The sequence below is a fragment of the Apium graveolens genome, chromosome 1 (genome assembly GCF_009905375.1).
Source record: "Apium graveolens cultivar Ventura chromosome 1, ASM990537v1, whole genome shotgun sequence".
Lineage (NCBI taxonomy): Eukaryota > Viridiplantae > Streptophyta > Magnoliopsida > Apiales > Apiaceae > Apium > Apium graveolens.
The window spans coordinates 201,420,856-201,444,261 of NC_133647.1; the positions used below are offsets into that span (position 1 = coordinate 201,420,856).

At 32.8% G+C, this 23,406-nt stretch overlaps 2 long non-coding RNA genes across 12 annotated transcripts; one reads left to right on the top strand and one right to left on the bottom strand.

Moving 5' to 3' along the window:
- Positions 1–8,218: 8,218 nt before the first annotated feature.
- Positions 8,219–11,057, bottom strand: LOC141678661 (uncharacterized). 2 transcript variants are annotated; one of them, XR_012557842.1, is made up of 4 exons: positions 10,933–11,057; positions 10,572–10,682; positions 8,978–9,156; positions 8,219–8,511 (listed from the first exon to the last, which is right to left on the bottom strand). It is a non-coding gene; the product is annotated as an uncharacterized LOC141678661 (long non-coding RNA). The 2 variants fall into 2 exon arrangements; XR_012557838.1 differs by having other exon boundaries at positions 10,780–11,037.
- A 3,819-nt stretch (positions 11,058–14,876) lies between these two features.
- Positions 14,877–18,575, top strand: LOC141678668 (uncharacterized). 10 transcript variants are annotated; one of them, XR_012557862.1, is made up of 7 exons: positions 14,877–15,145; positions 15,275–15,386; positions 16,039–16,103; positions 16,200–16,291; positions 16,768–16,861; positions 17,394–17,970; positions 18,151–18,575. It is a non-coding gene; the product is annotated as an uncharacterized LOC141678668 (long non-coding RNA). The 10 variants fall into 10 exon arrangements; XR_012557845.1 differs by having other exon boundaries at positions 14,878–15,145; positions 16,200–16,861; positions 17,394–17,531; positions 17,624–17,970; XR_012557864.1 differs by having other exon boundaries at positions 14,878–15,145; positions 16,823–16,861.
- The last annotated feature ends 4,831 nt before the right edge of the window (positions 18,576–23,406 follow it).

The window sequence follows — 23,406 nt, forward strand, 5'->3', positions numbered from 1 at the left end:
ACATTGCTTTGGTAGAAATATCGAAATGGTTCACGGTACCACAAATGAGGCCATATGACGGCACGACCGACCCACTGGAACATATTGCGCAATATAAACAACGCATGTTTACGGTATCTATTACACACAACCTGAAGGAAGCCTATATGTGCAAGGGATTCGACTATACATTATCAAGACCATCCTTGCAATGGTTCGTGCATCTTCCACAAGGGAGCGTCAAGACATTTTCCAACTTGGTAGATACATTTAACATGCAATTTGCTAGCAGTATAGTGTTTGAGAAAACCACCCGTGACTTTTATAAGATCGTGCAATGTCATAGGGAGCCATTGCGAGATTACTTGACACGATTCAATAGGGAAAAAGTGACCATTACCAATTGTGATGTGCCCACAGCTATTGAAGCATTTAGAAGAAGTTTAGAATGATAATCTCCACTTTACGAAGAATTGATGAAGTATCCATGTAGAAATATGGAAGATGTGCAAGCCAAAGCCATAATGCAAGTAAGATTGAAAGAGGACAGGATGGAGGATGATGAGAAGTATTATAAGCCTTCGAGAAAGATCATGATGCCAAGATCTAGGGAATATAAACCCTATGCGAGGCCTTCTACAGATGAAGTTTATGGTAACTCGACGTGGGAGAGAAACAATTGGATAAAGGAGGAACGTAGTGATTGGAGGAAGGACCCTAGTCTACCACCGACATAGGAAATCTACGGTTTCACAATAACACCATCATCCATGATAATAGAGTTTACCAAGTTGGGAGATATAGTTAAATGGCTAGTAAAGAGCAACAAGCCTAATCCGTACTCGGATTCCAAACCGTGGTGTGGCTATCATGGAGATTATGGACATAAATCTTATGACTGTGTGGCTTTGCGAAAGGAAATACAGTTTCTAACATAAGCATACAAGAACCACAACAAGATGGACTAGTTATCTCACTTCATGCGGGGAACTGTTTGATCAAAAAAATATTGGTGGAGAAGGAGAGTGCTGCCAATATAATGATGTTGAGCACCTTAAAATAGATGGGATAGGCAGAGAGCGATATGATCAAGAAATCGATGACACTGGTGGGGTTTATTAGAGAAACCAAGCGTACATTAGGAGAAATCACGCTGCCGACGTATGCCCAAGGAGTCAATTTCTTGGAGAAATTCTACATAATAGACGTCGACTCGACGTATAATATAATTATGGAACAACCTTAGATTTATATTCTGAAGGCTGTACCATCAACACACCATCAAGTCCTCAAGTTTCAAACATCATGGGGAGCTCAGAAAATACGAGGAGATCAATATATGGCAAGAGAATGTTACAAAAGATGTTTGAAACCGTCTATACAATATCGTGGGAATGAGGCGCCTGTAGCCAGAATCACAAGACCTGAGAAATTGGCTGAAATTGATCTACAGACGGGATAAAAGAAAGTTCTAATAGGAGAAGACTTATCATCTACAATTGAGGTAAATTTATTGAACTTACTAACCACCAGGTTGGATGCATTCGCGTGGGAACATGACGACATAACTGGGATAGATCCAACTGTCATTGCGCATAAATTAAATGTCGATCCTAGCTACACACTCGTTCAACAAAAGCGAAGGAAGTTCATGGTAGAAAGAAACAAGATAGTTAACGATGAGGTGGGAAGGCTTATGAAGGATGGAATGATTAAAGAAGTTGATTATCCCGAATGGCTAGATAACGTCATGATAGTATATAAAAAGAACGGGAAATGGGGAGTTTGTGTCGACTACATAGACCTGAACAAAGCCTATCCCAAAGATCTCTATCCACTACCTCACATTGACATCATGGTGGACTCGACGGCTGGACATGAATTGCTAATGTTCTTGGATGTGTTGAGTGGTTTTAATCAAATTCAAATAGGGTCGTCTGACTGTGAGAAGACTGCATTCATAACGGACATGGGGATATACTGCTACTTGGCCATGCCCATTGGACTACGAAATGCTAGGGCAACATTTCAAAGGCTCGTCAACAAAATGTTCAAGGACCAAATAGGTCAGACAATGGAAGTCTACATTGACGAGATGGTTGTCAAGTCTGTTGACGTTGAGAATCACGTTCGCAATCTTCAAGAGGTGTTTGACATATTAAGGTCATACAACATGAAGCTAAATCCTTCCAAATGTAATTTTGTTGTGTCATCGAGAAAGTTTTTCGGGCATATGGTAAATAGGAGAGGAATTAAGGAGATTCCAGAACAAATCAAAACAGTTTTTGATTTAAAAAGCCCATCAAATGTCAAAGATGTCTAGAAGTTGACGGGAAGGATTGCGTCCTTGAACATGTTTATTTAACGATCGTCTGACAAATGTAAACTTTTTTACGATGTACTAAGAAAATAAAGGATTTTTAGAAACGGACAAACACGAAGCTGCCTTGAATGATTTGAAATGCTATCTCACTACATTGCCACTGCTGTCCAAGCCCCTTCAAGGTGAGGACCTTTTTGTTTACTTGTCTATAACATATCACATAGTAAGTGGAGTGCTCGTGAAAGAAAGTGAAGATGTTCAGTGGCCTGTATACTATGTCAGCAAAACCTTGGTAGATGCAGAAACAAGGTACACATCTCTCAAAAAATTAGTACTCGCTTTAGCTATGACTTCCACTAAATTGAGGCATTATTTTGAATCCCACAAAATACAGGTCATGACGAACTTTCCTTTGAGAAATGGCTTGAGTAAACCCGACTTGACGGGAAGAATGCAAAGTGGGCAATACATCTAAGTACCTTCGACATCATGTATGACTCCAGGACAACTATAAAACTCCAAGCCTTAGCTGACTTTGTGGCTGATTTTAGTCCAATTCCGACAAGCTTTTTCAAGAATAGATACGAAACCATGGACGCTATATACTAATGGAGCCTCGAATGTAAATGGAACAGGATTGGGGCTTGTCCTCAAATTGCCATAAGGGGATATGATAGAACAATCAATATACTGTGACTTTTAAGCTATAAAAAATAAAGCTAAGTATGAGTCACTGATTATGGGACTCACGATAGCCAAGGACATGAAAATCAGGAACATTGACGTCAACTGTGATTAACTGTTAATCGTTAATCACGTCAAAGGATCCTATAAAGCCAAAGATCCAAAGATGGTCACGTATTCGAACATCATTAAAAGATTAACTAGTTACTTTGACAACATAGCATACAACAGGTTCGAATAGAGAATAACGTACAAGCCGATGCATTAGCCGGTTTAGGAGTTGTGTCTATGAATCTTGACTTAAACAACATCCCAGTGGTCATATCATGAAGCCTGCCATGGAAAGAATGGTTCATGACAAAGAAATTATGGCTCTTGATCGGAGTGATGACAATATCAGTGAGGATACAGACATCTGGATCAAAGCTTACAAACACTACTTACAGCTTGGTGTAAAACCAAACAACAACAATGAAGCTAGGACCCTCAGAATGAAAGTCTTAAGGTTTACAATCATAGATGACGAGCCATTCAAAAAATCTTCCACAGGTTTGCTTCAAAGATGTTTCAGAAAACATGAGCCTGATATGGTATTAAGAGATGCACATGAAGGGGAGTGTGGAAACTACACTAACGGGGGAAATCTCTCTTTAAAAATTCTACGCCTGGGTTACTACTGGCCGGCGCTAAGACAGGATGCCATAGATTGCACGAGAAGATTTGACGCTTGCCAAAGACACGCACCAGTCATACATCAACCTTCTGAACATTGTAACATGTCAATGTCTTCTTGGCCTTTCATGAAATGGGGAATGGACATTGTGGGCAAGATGCCACCAGCACCTGGTCAGAAAGTGTTCATGTTGGCCATGAAAGATTTCTTCTCAAAATGGATCGAAGCGGAAGCATTTAAGCAGGTCACGTCAAAATAAGTGGTATCATTCATTAAAAGGAATATTTTGTGCAAGTTTGGTATACCGTTCGAGATCATTTGTAACATCGGATCACAACTTATAGGCGACAAGACGGAAGTGTTTTGTAAGCGATGGAACATCAATCTGATAAAGTCAACACTGAGATATCCCAAGCCAATGGGCAGGCCGAGGCAAGCAACAAAATTATAATCAATAATCTCAAAAGAAGGTTGACATCGTGCAAAGAAAAATGGGCTGAAAAATTGCCTTGGGTGTTGGGGTCGGACAAAATGACTTCAAAGACGTCAATATGACAGACACCATATAGCCTAGTCTATGGCACTGAAGCTATATTACCAACAGAGATCATAATGCCGATAACAAGGTATGAACTCTTGACAAATGATGTGAACAACATTCAATTGTCACATGACAAGGACACTGTGGATGAACTACGAGAAATCGCAAAAATCCGTTTGGTCACATCCCAACAAAGGGTGGTCAATACCTATAACAAGCATGTTCATATAAGATCTTTATGTGTTGGTGATATGGTGCTATGAAAAATGTTCCAGAACACTGTGGATGTGATGGCAGGGAAATTCACTGATGCCTGGGAGGGTCCTTACTTTATCGATGTTGTCGTCGGATGTGGGGCTTACCGATTGTCAAGCATGGACGACACACAAGTTTTGAGAAGCTGGAATGCTAAGCACTTGAAGCTTTATCACGCGTAAATTTTTCTATCCTGTCTTTTAAAATTCAGTTTTTAGGAATTCTTGATCAATAAGTCGCTAGGGCATAGTTAGTTATTATTGCTTGCTTGCATTTGATGCAATATTTCACTTATGACGCTCTATTTGATCCCGTTTTTTATGTCTGCAACTCATTGTGATTTATAACATGAATTACATTATTATGCCAATAAATTTTTATCAATTATGCCTGCCTATTAGATTTAGTTCAAAATTATCTTTATGATATTGATATAAGTTAACATATGCAAGGCAAACATGTGAATTACGAACTACGAACCTAAAGGCTGATCACCCGACTACAATTATGCTACCTCAAAAAATGTTATAAACATATATTGAACGTAGTTGACATGAAAATGTTATCACAATTATTATAACGATAAGCGACGTTAATACACATTTACATTATTCTATCAATTGGTATAATAACCTGGTGAGTTTTAAGAGGGAATACGAATATATTTTAGAAAAAATGAACTAAGTCATTCAAATGACATGATGACGATTAAACAATTATGCAACGATCGACACTTTAACGAACAATTACATTTACAACATCATACACAAGTAATAACTATAATTGATGAAAAGAAATAAGTCAAAAGATACGCTCAACACATCCAAATGAGAATCAAAATTAAGATAACAATAGAGCTAAAATTCATAAATGATGTGCGTAAAGCTACGTCAAAAGTTTAAGTCGCAAAATAACCAAATGAAGCCTGAAGTCGCCTGCAACAAAGCGAAACATGGACTGAACATAAACACAATTTCAAAAAGGTCAAAATACCAACAAAAAGAAACAAGTTCATGATTAAAACAGCAAAAAGTAATCATTCATTATCAGGTTCATCATCTTTAGGAGATTTCATCACCGTATCACCATCATCGTGATTGTTGAATTCATCTAGGGGGAAAGCGTTGTCTGGGAAAGCTTCGTTGAAAATCTTCACAGTCTCGGGTACATCCCATGAAGTCCATTCACCCCTGTGATATTAAAGCATCATATCAACACGTGTCCTTATGATTTGCTGGTGAACAACCTTTTCAGCTTCAGAACGTAAATCATGTTCTATGGACTGCACCTTGTTGGCAAAATCATCAAACTCTTTTTTAGAATTGTTCAAAGCAACTAGTCTCTCTTCAGCCAGGGTTTCTGCAGCCTTCAACTTCTTGACGCAACTCTTGTGCTCAGACTCGAGTTCTCTGCTCATTTGCATCTTATGATTGTAAACCTCACAGGCTACCAGAACACTTTGCAAAGCCTACATTAAAACAAAAATCATGTCAAAGAGAGATTGTGACAGTTAACGAATATTATATGAGTGCGAAAGAAGTTTTTATAGCAATAACTTACATGCAAAGTATAACCAGGGCTATTGTCAAGCAAATCCTCAAGTTCCTTGGCAGAAAGATCTTCCATTGATTGTGGAAGGATCATGTCGTCGAGCATATGAGCAAAAGTATATGGGCTAGGATGAAAGGCATAATTTTGGATCAGGAGTGGTAAAAGAATGTTAGAATCAATGGTGGTAGCAGAAGGATTGACTCTAACTTTCTTGGCTATGGGACTCGTAGTAGGGCTCATCAAGGGGCTTGACTATATTGGGGCTTTGGAAGATTCAGTTTCAGAAGGTTTGTCGTCACGGGATATTTTGAACAAATCCTTGCTACAAATCATAAGTGGCTTGATAACCGGGTTTTTGAATTATACAATTAGGAAACATGGTTCAAGGTATGTTAACAAAATAAAAAAGGAACAACATGAAAAAAGAAGACACGTCAAAAAGAAGAACATTCGACATATACCTCTAGCATATTTGAGTCCTGAGCTCATCTCATTATTATTTTCGGTTTTGGGACTTTCCATATATTCTGATGAAATACTGTGAACATGGAAGGCTTAGGAATAGGGGTAGATAACTTACTTCTAGCTCTTGCGGCTGCTCCCTTGCTTCCAGGAATCTCAGAAGTATACCCTTCAGCTTTATCAAAAATTTTCCTCATCTTCGCAAAAAACTCTTCATTATTTATCCTGTTGGCATTGCGGATAGGGCGATCAAGGCAATTGGGCCGTAACCTGTCACTGATAGGAAGAGCACGGATCTTTGCCACAGTCCCTTTCGCAGTAAAATTCTCTTAATCAGCTTTAAAATCGCAGTCTGTTTGAGGAAAAATTTAAATAAAAAAACAATTATGAGAAGAACAAGTCCTAAAAATACAAATATGAAGGACGGCATAATGAATTTAATGAGTAAGGGGAGATGAACACGTATGGCGTAAACATGAGGATACAATGATAGAATGTAACAAAGGCAACGACGTAAATAAAGCAAAACTTACAACATTGACATACGATAATAAAGAAAAAAAGCAAAACAACAAGGAAGTCAGAACGATATTTAGCGGTGTTGTTCCAATGCTCTAACAGATAAACACCTCCTTCTCCAAGTGACTTCTTGCCTACAAAGAAGTAGTCCTTATTCTAATTTCTGTCATTGACGGTATCATGATTCAAGAACAAGGGGTCATCTGTGTTCCTGTTCGAGAAGCCAAAACAACAGTTGCTGAACTTCTTTAGACTTTATGCTTGTTTGATTACTTCAACGTCAATCTGGAAGTGGTGTTTGTTCTCAATCGCATCCAAACAGGCAAGGGTCTTACATACGAAGGACATAAGTTGTCCAGGAGAGATATTCAAGGTTTTCAACACATCAACGACTAATTTAGGATGGAAAAAGTGAAACCGATATAAAATGGATATTAGTAAAAGCATACCCAATTTACGATATGAAAATTTGCACGGGCACCGACATCAGGAACAAAAGCTAGGGCTCTAGACGGAAAGAGCAATTGGGCCTCGTCAAGTTTCTCGGCTTTCATTGAACTGAGTTGGTTGTCATGAGCATCTAACAAGTTGGTAACGACCCATCACTACAACAAATCTGGCCATTTACGAAGGTTTTTTTGAACTGAAATCGTCGTAATTGAGCCATTTACGACGGAAAAAAATCATCGTTTTTGGTCGAGTAGTAAGTTCGTTTTTTCGTCACAAGATAAAATTGCGTCGCAAGTTAGAAAGAAGGGGCCCACATGCTCAATAAAATAATAAATCTACTTACGACGAAAAATATCGTCGTATGTTATAAACTTACGACAGAAAATATCGTCGTATGTTAGTTACTTACGACGGAGAAATCGTCGGATATTTTCTTGTGGGTCCCACCTTGATAAAATAAAAGATGAATTTACGACACAACTATACGTCGTAAATTAGTAACTTCCGACGGAAAAAACTGTCGTATGTTAAAAATTGGGATCTACTTATGACGGAATATGTGATGAACAACCGTCGTAAGTTTATATTTCTAGAAGAGCCAAATACTTATTTTTCAATTTCTCGCCATTTTCGGCTTCTAATTTATATTCTATACCTGCCAAAATCTAATCCAATCACAAATTCAACACAAACTCAAACTTTGAACCTGCCAAAGTCTAATTTAATTTCTGGTTTCAATCACAAACTTGACAAAATCAAAATATAAAACTAATGCTACAAGTCACAATATCATAATTTATATTAATTATACCATAAATCCGTCTTGATTCACGTTCAAAAGTAGATAGCAAACTAGGTGGATGTACAAACACCCACTAAACCAAATTCAGTTTACAAACACAACTTGGTTATTTTACAAATCAGGTTTCCTGATTAACCCAATAGATATAACTAATTAAAATAAACCTACTATGGTTAATGGAGGGAGTAACAATCAGCATCTCCATCTTCGTCTTCATCGTTGTTGCTTCAGAAGTCATTGCCATTCAATGGCGCGTTGTCAACTCTAGTACCCTGCATTAAAAAATATATAATATCTGTAAAGTGGAATTAACTTGATACCAAATAATAGAAACTTTTACCAAATTGCAGCATTTGCATGACAGGAGTAACCGTAAAATCACGTATATAAAAAAAATTGCTTAAAATAGTAAACCTTATTAAGACATAGGTTGATCAAGAGTTGTTCAATGTAACTATTAAAACAATGATAAATGGACTCAAGTGCAAGTATAGGTGCAAGAGGCTGAACACTTTATCAGGTCAACATTAAAATTAATCGTAATATATTTTTTCCATATGTAAATATATAATTATGCCTCAGTTACATGACATAAAGGGAGGGGGAAGGTCCAGTAAACACGTGATATTTGTTTTGATGGTGATGTCAAACAATGTGGATAACTTCAATATTGAGCCTCAATTAGCCAAAAAAAAATATTATGCAGTATCCAAAATTTGGCCAAACAAAAGCTTTTACCTGACAGGGTGTGAATCCGCCAATCATGGGATTGTAGAATGAGCTCAAGTTGCAATGTATCTGCTTCAGAGAACCTACAAGATCTCCCTTGAAAATGAACCGAGCTTGTAGTTGTTCTTACAAGTCATCCTTCAAGCCTTGTAGCCATTGTTTTACCAGAACGCAGAATAAATTTCCATCTAAAAATGTAAATTTCTTAGTAATATAATTAATACAGTTTAAGTGCCATATACGTAAAAGAAATTTTCTACAATCATACGACTTAATAAATTTAGATCAGGAAACAAGAATTTTGTCTCTGTATAGTGTTTATGGTCCCATTTGCAATGTTGTCAATTATGCTTCCCCTACAATATTCTGAGGGACCGACAACTTCTTACTTGATATTTAAAGGTAATTGTTGAGAATTTGTAGCTGGTTGGAGTTTTACTGTCAGTCATATTTTTTAGTAGCAGAGTCTAATTTTTGTACAAAATTGGAGCCGATCAGAATGACTTTTCTGGTAAGTTCCTTGTCGTCGCCTTTCCATGAGTACAATACATTTTCACTCAGGATGATTCAGAGTTTCAAATCTGGTGCCAAGAAAATAGCAAACTATAAAGCATTTACTACACACATTACCTAAATAATTCACACTTGTGAGATAAAACCGTTGCTTGAAATATTGACAATAGTGGAGATGGGGAGGGGCTGAGGGGGTAAGGGGTACTCCTACACACACTCAAAATACAATTTTAAACAGTACATGGTGAGTCATTTTCATTCTATTTGTGTAATAATAATAGAATCTGAACTACCTTGGTTTGTGACACTGATGCTGCTTAAAATATGCAAGGGAATCATCCTTTGTAATATGACATGGCATAATCAGATAAAATTGTTCTTCTATTTCCTCTGCATTTTTAAACTTTTAATTATAAGCAGTAATAATTAACCAGCAATATAATCTCTAGCGCAGTCAATCTTTTTCGTAACTGATGATTACCGTCACATAACTATTGATATTCTAGATTGGTATTGGTATTTTAGTTATGTCTTTTATTCTATATTAACTGGTCCTAGTTCGATATCCACCTAAATGATTGTTGTTCCTGGCTTGATCAATTGCATTATTGTTTAACTTCTTCCTTATTAGATAAAGCCTATATCTACGTGACATTTGGTACATCTTCATCTGTAGGAATAGCAATTCCTGAAATGTAAATGCTCAGTTTAGTTGGTAAAGTTAACTGCACGAGCCATATTTTGTAACCCAGTTGCTATTACCAAAATATGTCATAGTATTGTCCAGATTGTAAGACGCTATGACGTCACTAATTTTTTGTGGACATATCTAACAAATTATCATCATAAATATAATTTTTGTTCAATCAAGCTGATATGTTTTACCATTATTGCTCTTACAGGTGTCGGACAAGAAGGGGCAGCTTCATATTATATTATATATACAATAACCATTATCATTTCAATCAAATTATACATAAAACGCATATAAGCAAACTCATAAAAACATAGAGTAAATAAAACATATAGATATATATATATAGAGAGAGAGGGAGGGAAAGAGAGAAAGAGAGGAGAAAGAGCGACTCACTGTTAACAGTCTTAGCACCGACCTTGTATTTAGTAACAACTTCAGGAGAAGACAGATCCAACTCCCCCTCCTCTCTCCCTTCATCCGACATCTTCCCCAAACTTATCACACCTACAATTAAATAAATAAACACATCAATTACAATCACTATCGATCAAATTACAAAAAGTATAAAAAATGAAATTGCGAGAAAACAAACACAATTTACCACAAATTCAGCTAGAATCAATAAAAATTAGGGCTTTTGAGAATTAAATAGTGAGTTTATAAAAGAGCAGAGTGTGGCGATAGTGCTAGTGCTAGGGTTTGATGAACGGTGTGTGTGTTTGCTTTGTATATATAGAATGCACAAACAACTCACCACGACCTCTATATCGCCTTTAACATTAGGGTTTTCTGTTCTATATCTATCATTTTTATCTTAGTGAGGGCAGAAGAGAGAGGCGAGAGAGAGGGCGAGAAGGCCTTTAGAAATATATATATACAAATAAAGAAGATAAAGAGGGTTTAGGTAAAAAAAAGAAAATGGTCAAATTGCACGACACTTCAAATTTCACAATATTTACTCTCTGCAATGCAATCCCGTCACAAAAAATAAAATTATAGTTGAGTCCATATTTAAATATAATTAAATTTAATACTTTCAAAACAAAAATAGTTAATTAATTAATTTTTTCATCTTTAGATACTTTTAAAATTTAAAATTAAATCTTTGGTAATTAAGGGAGGTCATTTAAAAATCAATGATTAATAACACGTTCATGAGAGTTCAGTTTAAAATCTTAATATATATATACATATTAAAATAGTTCTTTATAGTTCTGTTTGACTAGTAAAGCTAATTAGTGTTTAATCCTGAATTGGTGTTTTGATTTTTTTTAAAAATAAATTTTAACGATCTAACCGTATGGATGTCAATAGATATATATATATATATATATATATATATATATATTAGTGATATAACCAAAATTACATATCAAATTAATTTTATTTGGTTTGACATTTTAAGAGTCAAACATGAGTTTGACTAGGACAGCTAACTAGTGTTTAGTTCTGAATTTGTAGTTCGATTATTTTAAAAATATTTTCATCGATACAATCATATGGATGTCAATATATATATATATATATTAGTGATATAACCAAAATTTCATATCAAAATAATTTTATTTGGTTTGACATTTTAACAGTAAAATATTTGTTTGACTAGTACAGCTAACTAGTGTTGAATCATGAATTAGTGTTACAATTATTTTAAGTATATTTTTCAACGATCTCACCGTATGGATGTCAATAGATATATATATTAGTGATATAACCAAAATTTCATATTAAAATAATTTTATTTGCTTTGACATTTTAACAGTCAAGCAATAGTTTGACTAGTAAAGCTAATTAGTGTTTAATCCTGAATTGGTGTTTTGATATTTTTAAAAAATAATTTTCATCGATCGAACCGTATCGATGTCAATAGATATATATATATATATATATATATTAGTGATATAACCAAAATTTTATATAAAAATAATTTTATTTGGTTTGACATTTTAACAGTCAAGCATTTATTTGACTAGTACAGCTAACTAGTGTTGAATCCTGAATTAGTGTTATGATTATTTTGAAAATATTTTTCAACAATCTAACCATATGAATGTCAATAGATATATATATATTAGTGATATAACCAAAATTTCATATCAAAATAATTTTATTTGGTTTGATATTTTAACAGTCAAGCATTTGTTTGACTAGTACAACTAACTAGTGTTTAATCCTGAATTAGTGTTACGATTATTTTAAAAATATTTTTCAATGATCTAACCATATGGATGTCAATAAATATATATATTAGCGATATAACCAAAATTTCATATGAAAATAATTTTATTTGGTTTGACATTTTAACAGTCAAACATCAGTTTGACTATGAGAGCTAACTAGTGTTTAATTCTGAATTTGTGGTTCGATTATTTTAAAAATATTTTTCATCGATCCAACAGTATGGATGAATATATATATATATATATTAGTGATATAATCAATGTTTCATATTAAATTATTTTATCAAAATATTTAATTTTTTTCTGAAATTCTTGAAATGTTACCCAAACAAATAAATGCTGACATTAATATGGTTGGATCATGAAATAATATTTTTTAAAAATTGAAATTATCAAATTTCATGTGCTAATTTATGACGGAATCCGTCATAAATTATTATCTGCAAAATTTGAAAAAAGTTAAATTTACCGCCCAAATTTTGGGGAAAAAGTTAAATTTCCCTCTTTGATAACTTACGACGAATTTTAATTTCCATCGTAAATTGGATGTTCTAATATTTTCCGTCACAAATATTTCATCATAAATTTAGATAAAATATCTTTTTTATTTAATTTCAAGTTAAAATTTTAATAAAAATATTTAACTTACGACGAAATGTTCAAATCGTCGCAACTTCAAATGATTTTTATTTTCCCTCCAAATTTTTTTGAGAAAAAGTTAAATTTCCCTCTTTGATAACTTACAACGAATTTCAATTTCCGTCATAAATTTGACGATCTGATTTTTTCCGTCGCAGATATATCGTTGTAAATTTAGATCAAATATTTTTTTATTCAATTTCAATTTAAAATTTTAATAAAAATAATTAACTTACGACGAAATGTTTAAATCGTCACAAATTCAAATTATTTTCATTTTTGTTTAATCGTGTCGTGCATAGTTTAATTAATAAAATACTAAACTTACGACGGTTTTGTGTTTCGTCGTAAATAATTACGATGTTTTACTTTTTTCTGTCGTAAGTTAGTCGCACATTTTTTTCCGTCGTAAGTTGGCCGTCGTAATTGACCCATTTTGTTGTAGTGCATCCAGAAGTATTAGAAGATGAATTAGGGCTTTTGGTATTAGGGCTTTCGGCGTGTTTGGAGTTTTTCTTGGCCATGGTTGACAGCGATAAAGGTTTAACAATATTGTGTTACGGAAGAGAGATAACAAATTTGGGGGAGAGGAATAGTTGTGAGAGTATATAGGGAAGGCAAACTAATAAGACTTTGAAGAGTTTCTTGAAAGTTGGACAACCAGTGCATGCATATCGAAAAGCCAAATATACATGGATATAGGGAGATTAATAGTCCAAATGCACACGCTACTAATCCACGCTGACGGAGTAATAATTAGTTCATAGATTTTGTGAATTAATTTATTTTAATTAACAAAATATGGGGCTATTGTTATATATGGATTTTCTGTCATGACAAGATGTGATCGACGAATAGACAGCAAGTCAATCGGGAACATGTCAAGACGAGAGGAGGTGGAAGATGTCCACGACAGGATCAACTAGGAAAGGCCAATAATGCAAAGTGAGAGACTAAGTCTACCACAAGCCGGATTTCTAGAAGCTTTAATTACACAACCGGACTTGGTCTTCAACAGCAATAAAACACGTTGGAGAAAGAAATGGGAAAAGATAAGTGATGAGGTTTCAATGATGAGAGAAACAATGGATAAGGTAGAGGGCCAAGAACTCAACATCGGCATAAACAGGCATAAGGAGAAGGGAAGCAAAAAAAGAAGGAGGACATAAAAAAAAAAAGGATACATCACATAACAACACTACTTTAGCATTAATCATAGCAAATACACAAGGAAATTTTGATCATGAAAAACTCTATGTAACCTTCATCAAAAAGCTAGTAGGTAACTTTAGGTTGGGTAATCAATCCCACCCGCAATTTTTTCTTATTTACGGGTTTTTCATGTCACCAATTCTTCATGTTATTTTCGCTTATATCACTACGTCATAGATTGCATGCTGCATCCCTTCATCCTGGGGTTGCAAAGAAAAATGTAATAGTAGCCTTCTAAACAAATGTCTATCGCAACCCTTCTTTTTTGATGTTGCGGTATAGTCATAATGTGTTACCATAGCATACTAAATAGATGAATTTATATATTTTATAATTTAACTAAATAATTATTTTCATAAAAATGAATTAATAATCAAGATATTATTTATTTAATTTTGTTGAACTTAATAATATGTTATTAAATTCAATAATAATGAATTATAATAAAATTTTATAAATTAAAAATTATTTTACAAAAAATGAATATATAATGGGAAAAATATTATAATTTCTAAAAATTAATAATTTATTGACGAAGTGATTAATGATAGCAAAAGGATAGAATTTATGAAAACTATATATTAGATAATTTTAATATCAATATTTATACATGTAAAAATAAATAAAAAAGGTGGACATTGAAAATTTGGTGAAGAGGGAAAATTGTCGCTTTGTTTTTGGAGCTGGACATTAAAAAAATTCAGAAAAGAAACAAACACATCGGCTTCACTCTTTTCCTTCCAAAAACACGACACATCGCTCTCTCCGAAACATAAAATCGATGGTTCTTTAAAATTTAGGGGTTTTCAGAACTGGGTTCTTCAAGAAAATTATATGGCTTCAAGATTTGATGGTTCAATATTTGTGAGCGTTATTAATTAGGGGTTGATTGGGGGTTTCGAATCAATTGAGTTTTACAAATCGAGTTGAATTAGGGTAGTTTTAATCTTACCAGGATTTATTGCGCTATTATTTATAAATTCTTTATTTGGGTTTCTAGTATTTGATTATATTTCAGTTACTCTCTCTCTCTAATTTGGTTTGTTGTTTGATTGTGTAATTCAGGTGTGCTTTTGAGACTTCCAGCTTCAGCCTCCCAAAAATAATATATGTAGTTTGTCTCGCCGCCAAACTACAAAGCCACACCGACAACTCTGTTTCTCTCAGTTTTATTATAGTAATCACTTTCTTCTCTCTTAATTCTATTTACCTTTTAGCTAATTAACATTTGGCTTTATTTTAAGTTCTATTTTTGTAATGTTCATTAAATTTTTGGTTGTGCATTATATTACACTTCCATTTGATGCTAATCTAATTTTGGGTTTGTAGTTGTGTTGTTATAATGTATATCTCTGTTTATATTGCTGAAAAATAATGTTTTGTGTGAGTGTATGTCTCTTCGATTTTCAACTTTTCCTTGTTGTTTTACTCTTTTAAGCATATTGAGGTAAGATTATTCATCTCCAAATGCGATATTGCCTCTAAACTGGATCAGTGTTTTCTCCTAATATTTTTTTCGAGTTAGTTATAATGATTGTGTCGGAGGGATTTGGTCGTTTAGTTTAATTTTCAGAGTTATTTTGTAATCTTCATATCACTTTGTCTTTCAGAGTTAAAGTCTGACTCCGTCTTTGATATATGACTATATATTGCATCTTCCATTTTACATTACATCAAATTGTATGAGAATCTTATTTTTAACTCTACTCAAGTTGCATGTTGATTAAAAATGTGCAGTTATATGTTGTTTCATTGTCTTATTAAAGTTACAATTTCTTTCTGTAAAGTTTAAGCTACAGTAATAAGCCCTTGTACTTTTGAAAGTTCAGGATCTGCATTACACATGAAAGGATCTGCATCAAACGTAAATGTACAGGGCATTATAGAAGTTCAGGTTTGCTCATAGCCAGATAAGTTATTTAAGTAGTCCGAATTACTAGATTTCTGCTTCTCCTTGTATTACAATAATTATTGTCATACTCTGTTATAGGAAATTCTTTTTGCTGGGGGTAATAATATACCGAGAATAGCACATGGAGTTATTGCACAGCTAGCCAGCCGCCTGGCTCGATAGGATGATAGGTGAACTCATGTTTCTAACTTGCGAATTGATATAGGTTATGAATCAACAATTCATTCTTTTTGGATAATCAACACACTCATACGCCTACCTTGTCTTTGACAAGGTTTGAACCCTCAACCTCCTGTAAAAGGAGTGAGGGAGATACCACTAGAATGGAAGACCTTTTGTATGAATCTGCGAAATGGTTAGCACGAGGATAAAGTTATTTTCGTAACTGAAAACTGTCAATTTTTATCCGTAGACCCTTGAAAAAGCTTCATACTGAATAGTTGAGAATATTTGGGATTGTAATTCTCTCTTAAAATATTTTGATCTGTTTCGCTTTGTCATGGTCTTTTACACGAAAAATCCCTTTGCTTCTGACCTTTTATTATGTGATGCCAAGTGAGTATAAGTGCTATAACATATACTGCATCTATGGATACTGTGCTTTGTGCTTTGGGTTGTACATACATCAAAGAAGTTTCTCGGACAGATATACATTCCAGATATTAATTGGATCCTGATGGTCCTTTGCATTGCTGTTACAGTTGGATTCCAAAATCAAAGTCAGATTGGCAATGACTATGGTGAGCATATCACTATCATATTTTTTCAGCAAACAGAGTTTGCATGTTTTTTACCTGAGAAGTGTAGATTACTAAGAAATCAATGTTAATATGTAATTTCATATCCCTTTGCATATATGCTAAAGGATAAGTGCAATATCTAATGCCATGAATGGTAAGTTGAAGATTATGGTAGGAATATAAAAAATCCCTCAAGTAGTCGGTGTGAAGCTTTCTTGAGCCTTAAATTTAAGCCTTATATATTATATTGATTTTGTTCTAAAAAAAATATTGTGAAAGAGGACTTAAGATGGGAGGAAAACTCTTGGATTTTGTATAACATGAAAATAGAATACTTGACAAACTTGAGAGTGTCGAGCTGTTGACTTTACAATAAATTTCATTATGTATAATCCATGTAGTTGTTTCGAGGCTAGATACTCTTGACTTTGATCAAGCAAAAGTGTTTTCCATTTCATAATTAACATGCAAGGACTAAAATAGATTTGAGTTGAACTAAATTTATGTCTTGTGTTGGCTATAAATCAACCAGCTTGCAAGGACTGAAATAGATCTGAGTTAAACTGAATGTATATCTAGTGTTGGCTATGAATCAACCAGCTGCTTGTGATAGTGTTGCCTTCTTGTGATTCCTTTAATCAGTAAGCAAGGACTCAAATTCTATTAATAGGTTAATTTAGATATTTCTCCCATCAAGTATGACTATCACTGGAGACTCTTTTTCTCAAATCTCTAATATGATTAAATCTCGTCTTTCGACAGGAATGACAGTTGTAATTGTCATACTGGAAACCACATTTCTCATGACTTTAATTATGTTATTAGTATGGCGATGCCACTGGATTCTTGTCCTTGTATTTACAGTTTTCTCTCTGCTGGTGGACTTAACTTATTTCTCAGCTGTACTTCTGAAGGTTGATCAGGGGGTTGGGTTCCACTCGTGATTGCAGCAGCCTTCCTTTTGGTGATGTATGTTTGACACTATGGTACAGTAAAACGTCATGAGTTTGAAATGGATAGTAAAGTTCCTATGGCATGGATTCTTGGCCTTGGTCCAAGTTTAGGACTGGTCCGTGTCCCTGGAATTGGACTTGTACAGTGTGGATGAGGTAGATCTACATAATGTAATTGGTATATGTGGTTCCTCATTTTATATATTTATTATTTGTCTATACCTACCGCATGCCTATGTTCGTATGGCATGCCTATGTTCGTATGGCATGCCTATGTTCATATGGCAGTCGCTGCATTTTATTTGTGTAACTTTCCGACTTGATGTACTTCTGTAGGGATCAAAACAAGGAATTCTTTCTCATTTGGAGATCAGTTCTCACAAGAAGAGTATGGCAAAGATGATAAAACAGATGAGAAGAGGAATGCAGCTGGTGCATCTGGTTAACAAAGCTTTATACATTGCTCTGCCTCATTGTGGTACCTAGCTGAAGCAGAAGTAAATGAATTTTTTGGGGATATTGGGAGCAAATATAAACAACTGCATAAGAATGTTCATATAACATTATAATAATCCTATCAAAAGGAAAAATGTAGTCTTATTGGTTCAAATTTATTTATATAAGGATGGTAGTATGGTGATGGTGAAGGTAGTGGTATTATGGGGTAACTGATGTTATGGTTGGTAGATTGATGTTATGGTTTGTGGATTGTGTTGATTTTAAGACAATGTCTTATTTATGGGCATGCTAATTTACAAACAGTTCCTAGCATTTTGGTTTTGTAAAAGCGTTGCAATATGTATTTATAGTGTTGCTAATAATCAGTGTAAAATGTTGCAAAAAACACTAAAATCGTTGTAAAAAACACTAAAAAGCGTTGCAAAAAGGTTGCACCAATATCCCACATGTGGGCCCCATTGTGGGGCCCACAAATATTGTACTGATAGCTCAAAACCTACTGTAACACTTTTTAAGACCTATTGTAACCCCATTGGTGTTACAATAGCACGTTTTTGTAACGGATAACCAAGGGTTGCAATAGGGTGTCATCGGGGTTGCAAAAAACTCTATTGCAACGCCTAAAATTGCAACCCCGAAAAAGAGTCGCCATAGCCCTTTTTTGGCCTTTAGCAACGTTTTTTAGGCCTTTATTAACGGTTTCTTGGGGTTGCAGAATCCAATATATGGCGTAGTGTATTGTTATTAGTTTAGTTGCATTATAAGATCAATTCAATCGACCAACCTTAGCACTTAACCTACAAAAATCGGTAAAACATCAACCAAGACCACAATAATGTTCTGGAAAGTGGAGATCTGGTGCAGCAATGACCAGAGATCATAAGAAGTACCATTAGGATCTTAGTTAGTCACATTAAAAAATAAGCGAACAAGGTAACACATTATAATCTAGCTAGGATTTCTTGTGAGCATAATTATTTTATTGTTTTCCCATCTCCTTTATCATATTTGTTGAAGACATTATTGTCGGATGCTCCGGAGGTTTAAGGAAATTCTCCTTCTAAAAAAAAAGATTAAAGAAATATTTGACAACGAAAATTAAAGAAACAAACTTCCTAGATGTTATACAGATCAAACATGGGAACCCTAATTAACATGTACTGGCCTGCTGGCCCAGTGCTCCGTTCCCTTCTTAAGTATGTTGTTCTTAAGTATGTTGTTGGTGAAAAACATTATTAACCTATATTTTTATTTGACAAATTACTAAAAATACCTTTTTTAAGTTTTTATTTTGCGATTTTCTAACCATCTCTTAAATTGTTTTGCATAAACAAGGTATAACTAAAATCAACAAGAGATATGCTAATAGTTGCATTCTATTTTATTTTTTTTACATTCAAAGTTGTATCGAAATGCTGAAACTTGTCGAGTTGGCAAAAAAATCGTGTTTTTAAAAAAAAATTGGAAATCTTATTTTTAAAAACGTGTTTTTTGCAATAACAATTTTAAAAATGATATTGTTTTTGCAAAAAAAAATTGAACTTGTCGTATTTTTCAAAAGAACCCTTTACATTTTTCTAAATGAAAATTAATATATTTTATTAACATATGAAAATTTTGTAGAGTTTTTAGTATTTTTTTTCTAGGGTGAATGTCAAAAGCATTGAAAAACTCTCCGTGAGCTGATTTGGTAGTAGAATCATCCTTTAAAAAATTACTCAGTCAAAAATTGAAAAGCACCAACTTACTGCAGTAGAATCAATATTTGTTTGTATTAGGTGCATAGAGGAAAAAAGTTAGCTTGCTTTAGTGGGCTAGCAATTGAGTGGTGCAATACAGCTGCAGTATTATTTCAATAGTCCTTTTTTTCTAAGGTTCTAGCCTTATAGAATTATAATGAGTAATGAGCAATTAGTTTACTATCTTCAATTATTTTTAGCTGTGGCTTCTAACCTTGAAAACACCCATTTATTCTAAGATATCGGTAGTGAGTCTAAACATATGCATGAACAGTAGTTATGGACTTGCACTCCATTATCTAGGTATTTTTTGAGAGAGAGGGAAACATGGTGTGACTGAGTTGTGAGTGGCTCTATGGAATGAATGTATTGGTGTGTTGCTGTCTATTAGATTTTTGGATAAATTTGTCAAAAAATTAAACATATAATGCTAGAATAAGTGGGAATCCACAAATTAAATGAATTAAAGTTGATAATTAGTAATTAAATGATTTAGAAGATAATTAAGATATACTTTATAATAATTTAATAAATATTTGAATTAAAATAAATTTAGTTAACAAACAATGGTAAAATTTAAAATTTAGTTAATTTTTAAATAATCGTAAAATTTTAATATCAGTTCAAATACTAACTAAAACTATTCTTTTAACGTAAAAGTATATTATATTTGTTAATATCAATATCTTTGTTCCACTAAACTTATATAATATTATCTTATTTAGTACAAAATTTAATTTTTAAAATATAATTCATTATATTATAAATAAATTTAATTTTTATATCATTATTCAAGATTAATTCTTTAAACAAGAATTTTTTATATAAAATATTATTTAAAACACTATTTGAGTGTAAAAATATTTATATAGTATTTGTATGTGTATGATAACAACAAATATCAATGTATCCAAAATGTATATATCATTCATCAAAAGGTGTGTCCCATTTTAGGGAAAAAAAAGAAAGTGTGTAGCAATCTTTTCAAAACTTCAATTTTAATAGTAATTTTTTAAATAGTAAAAATAAGATAATGTTGATTAATTAATTATATTTACAACAAGTTTTCTTATTTTCTTTCAATAATATCAAAATATGTATCTATTGTTGTTTGTAATTCTACTCATTTCAATAGTCAATTATACTCTTTACATCGTATAATATAAATCCCATTTATATTTTGTGAATAAAAAGAATAGCTCAAAAAATCATTTTTGTGACTTTTTATGAATAAAAAAATGACTTTTATGATAATAAGATTAAAAAAATGACTTTTTTTATTCTTATTATCATATATAAATAATAGCTCAGCCTATTAATACATGCTAACTTTTTTAACTACTAAACTCATTGTCATTTGATGTGTTATGTGTAGTGGATTATCATAATCGAAATGAGAAGAAAGAGAAGAATGACTAGATGCCTCAATTAAGAGAGATAAAATATCACAGGAGAGAAGAATATCACTAAATTGACTTGAGTGAGGCAAATTATCAAATACATGTGATGCAATTAAAGATTTTAATTTTTGAGAATTTTTTTGCTATCTCAAGTCGAAATTGCTTTGTGGTAGTAATTGGTGCTTCCATCTCAAATGGTCCCACTTGTCAAGTGGCCGCCAATCATTTTGATTGATGACTGGTAGGTTTTGATTAATGACTGGTAGGTTTTATGTCAGAAGACATGAATATCAGCATTTCCAACCAACCATTTCCTACCACTGTTTAGCTTGAATGTGGTAGGAAATGCCTTGAATGTGGTAGGAAATGACTTGAATGTGGTGGGAAATGTTGGACAGTTTTTTTATAAAAAAATTTATTTCATTGATAACAATGTATAACAAGTTGTACATAAATTAATATCTAAATCAGAAGCATACAACAATAATCAAAATTGAAAAATTCATCATAAATCACAATCCGGACATATCCGTGATAATTGCATATTAGAAATAATAATTCATTACAAAAATTAATAGATGTTTCAAAAGCTAAGACTAATCATCTTCAAATTCTCATCATTGTTGAATCATTTGCCTTCATTCTTTGTAATTTCTTCATTATCGTTGTTAAATAATTTGTCTACATTCTTTGTGAGTTTTCCATTTTCGTCTTTGTTTGTTTCATTTCCTTGGTCTCGAGTGAATAAAATCTACATAAGAAGAGATTATAAATGTTAGTAGTCATTAACGTACATGAACAATTAATACAAAGAAGTAATTATATAAACGAATCAAGATAAAAAATATGTTCAAAATATTGAAACGCATACATATATATGAGATGGTTTCAGTGAAGAAGATGAAGATATTTACCAAAAGATAAGAAGAGGAAGGAGAAATTATGAAATTAAATTTTGGTGGATTAGATGAAATTGAAAGTGAAAAGAGGAAGATAGTGGTTTATAGGTTCAAGTCACGTATTTCCTACCAATATTGGTAGGTTATGGGTTTACGCTGAATTTTTAAATTTTTTAGTTTAATTTTGGCTCCGTATTTGAAATTTTCATTTTTGATTTTGGCTCTACATTTGAATTTTTTGTGAAATTAAGGTTCATTTCCTACCAATACTGGTAGGTATTGAATTTGACGAAAATTTTGAATTTTTGTTTTTGGCTCCATATTTAAAACTTTTAGTTTTGGCTCTATATTTGAATTTTTGTCAAACTAAAGTTCATTTCCTACCAATATTGGTAGGTTTTGAGTTTGACTTTGTTTTTGAATTTTTAGATTCCGCTCCAATTTTAAAAATTTTGAATTTACTTTCATGTTTAAAATTTTCGTGAAACTACAACCAATATAGGTAGGTAATGGGGTTTAACGATTTTTTTTTTAATTTTTAGTGTGAGTGCAATTATTAAAAAGTAAATTAAATATTTAAAAAAATTTAAATATCAATATAGGACTAAATACTAGTAAATCAAATATATTTATTTTTTTTCTAAATTTGTTATCATATACCTAAAATATATAGTGAAACAAACAAATATATCTTAGTTAAAAAATAGGATAATATTTATTAAAAATCAAATATTATACGAAATTGTTAAAATAAGAATTTAATTACTATTTTCAGGTGATGCCTTTTCCTACCAATTTTAGGTCTATTTCATACCAAACATGGTAGGAAGTACCCAACTATGAAAAGGAAAAACAACTTTCTTGGGTAAAACCTACCAATTCTCGTAGGAATTAAAAGTTTGTTTCATGGATCTATTATTAAAATATCATAGCTTAATTTTTAAAAATTCAATATTTCGACTACATGTATAAAATTCATGTATCTAATCATCCTAAGGTTGAATTATTAAAAAAAAAATAAAAATCCAAGTGTGTTGAAAACCTAACTCAATCTTCGATCAATCTCGACGTTATATTTTCTAAACGATTTTCTTA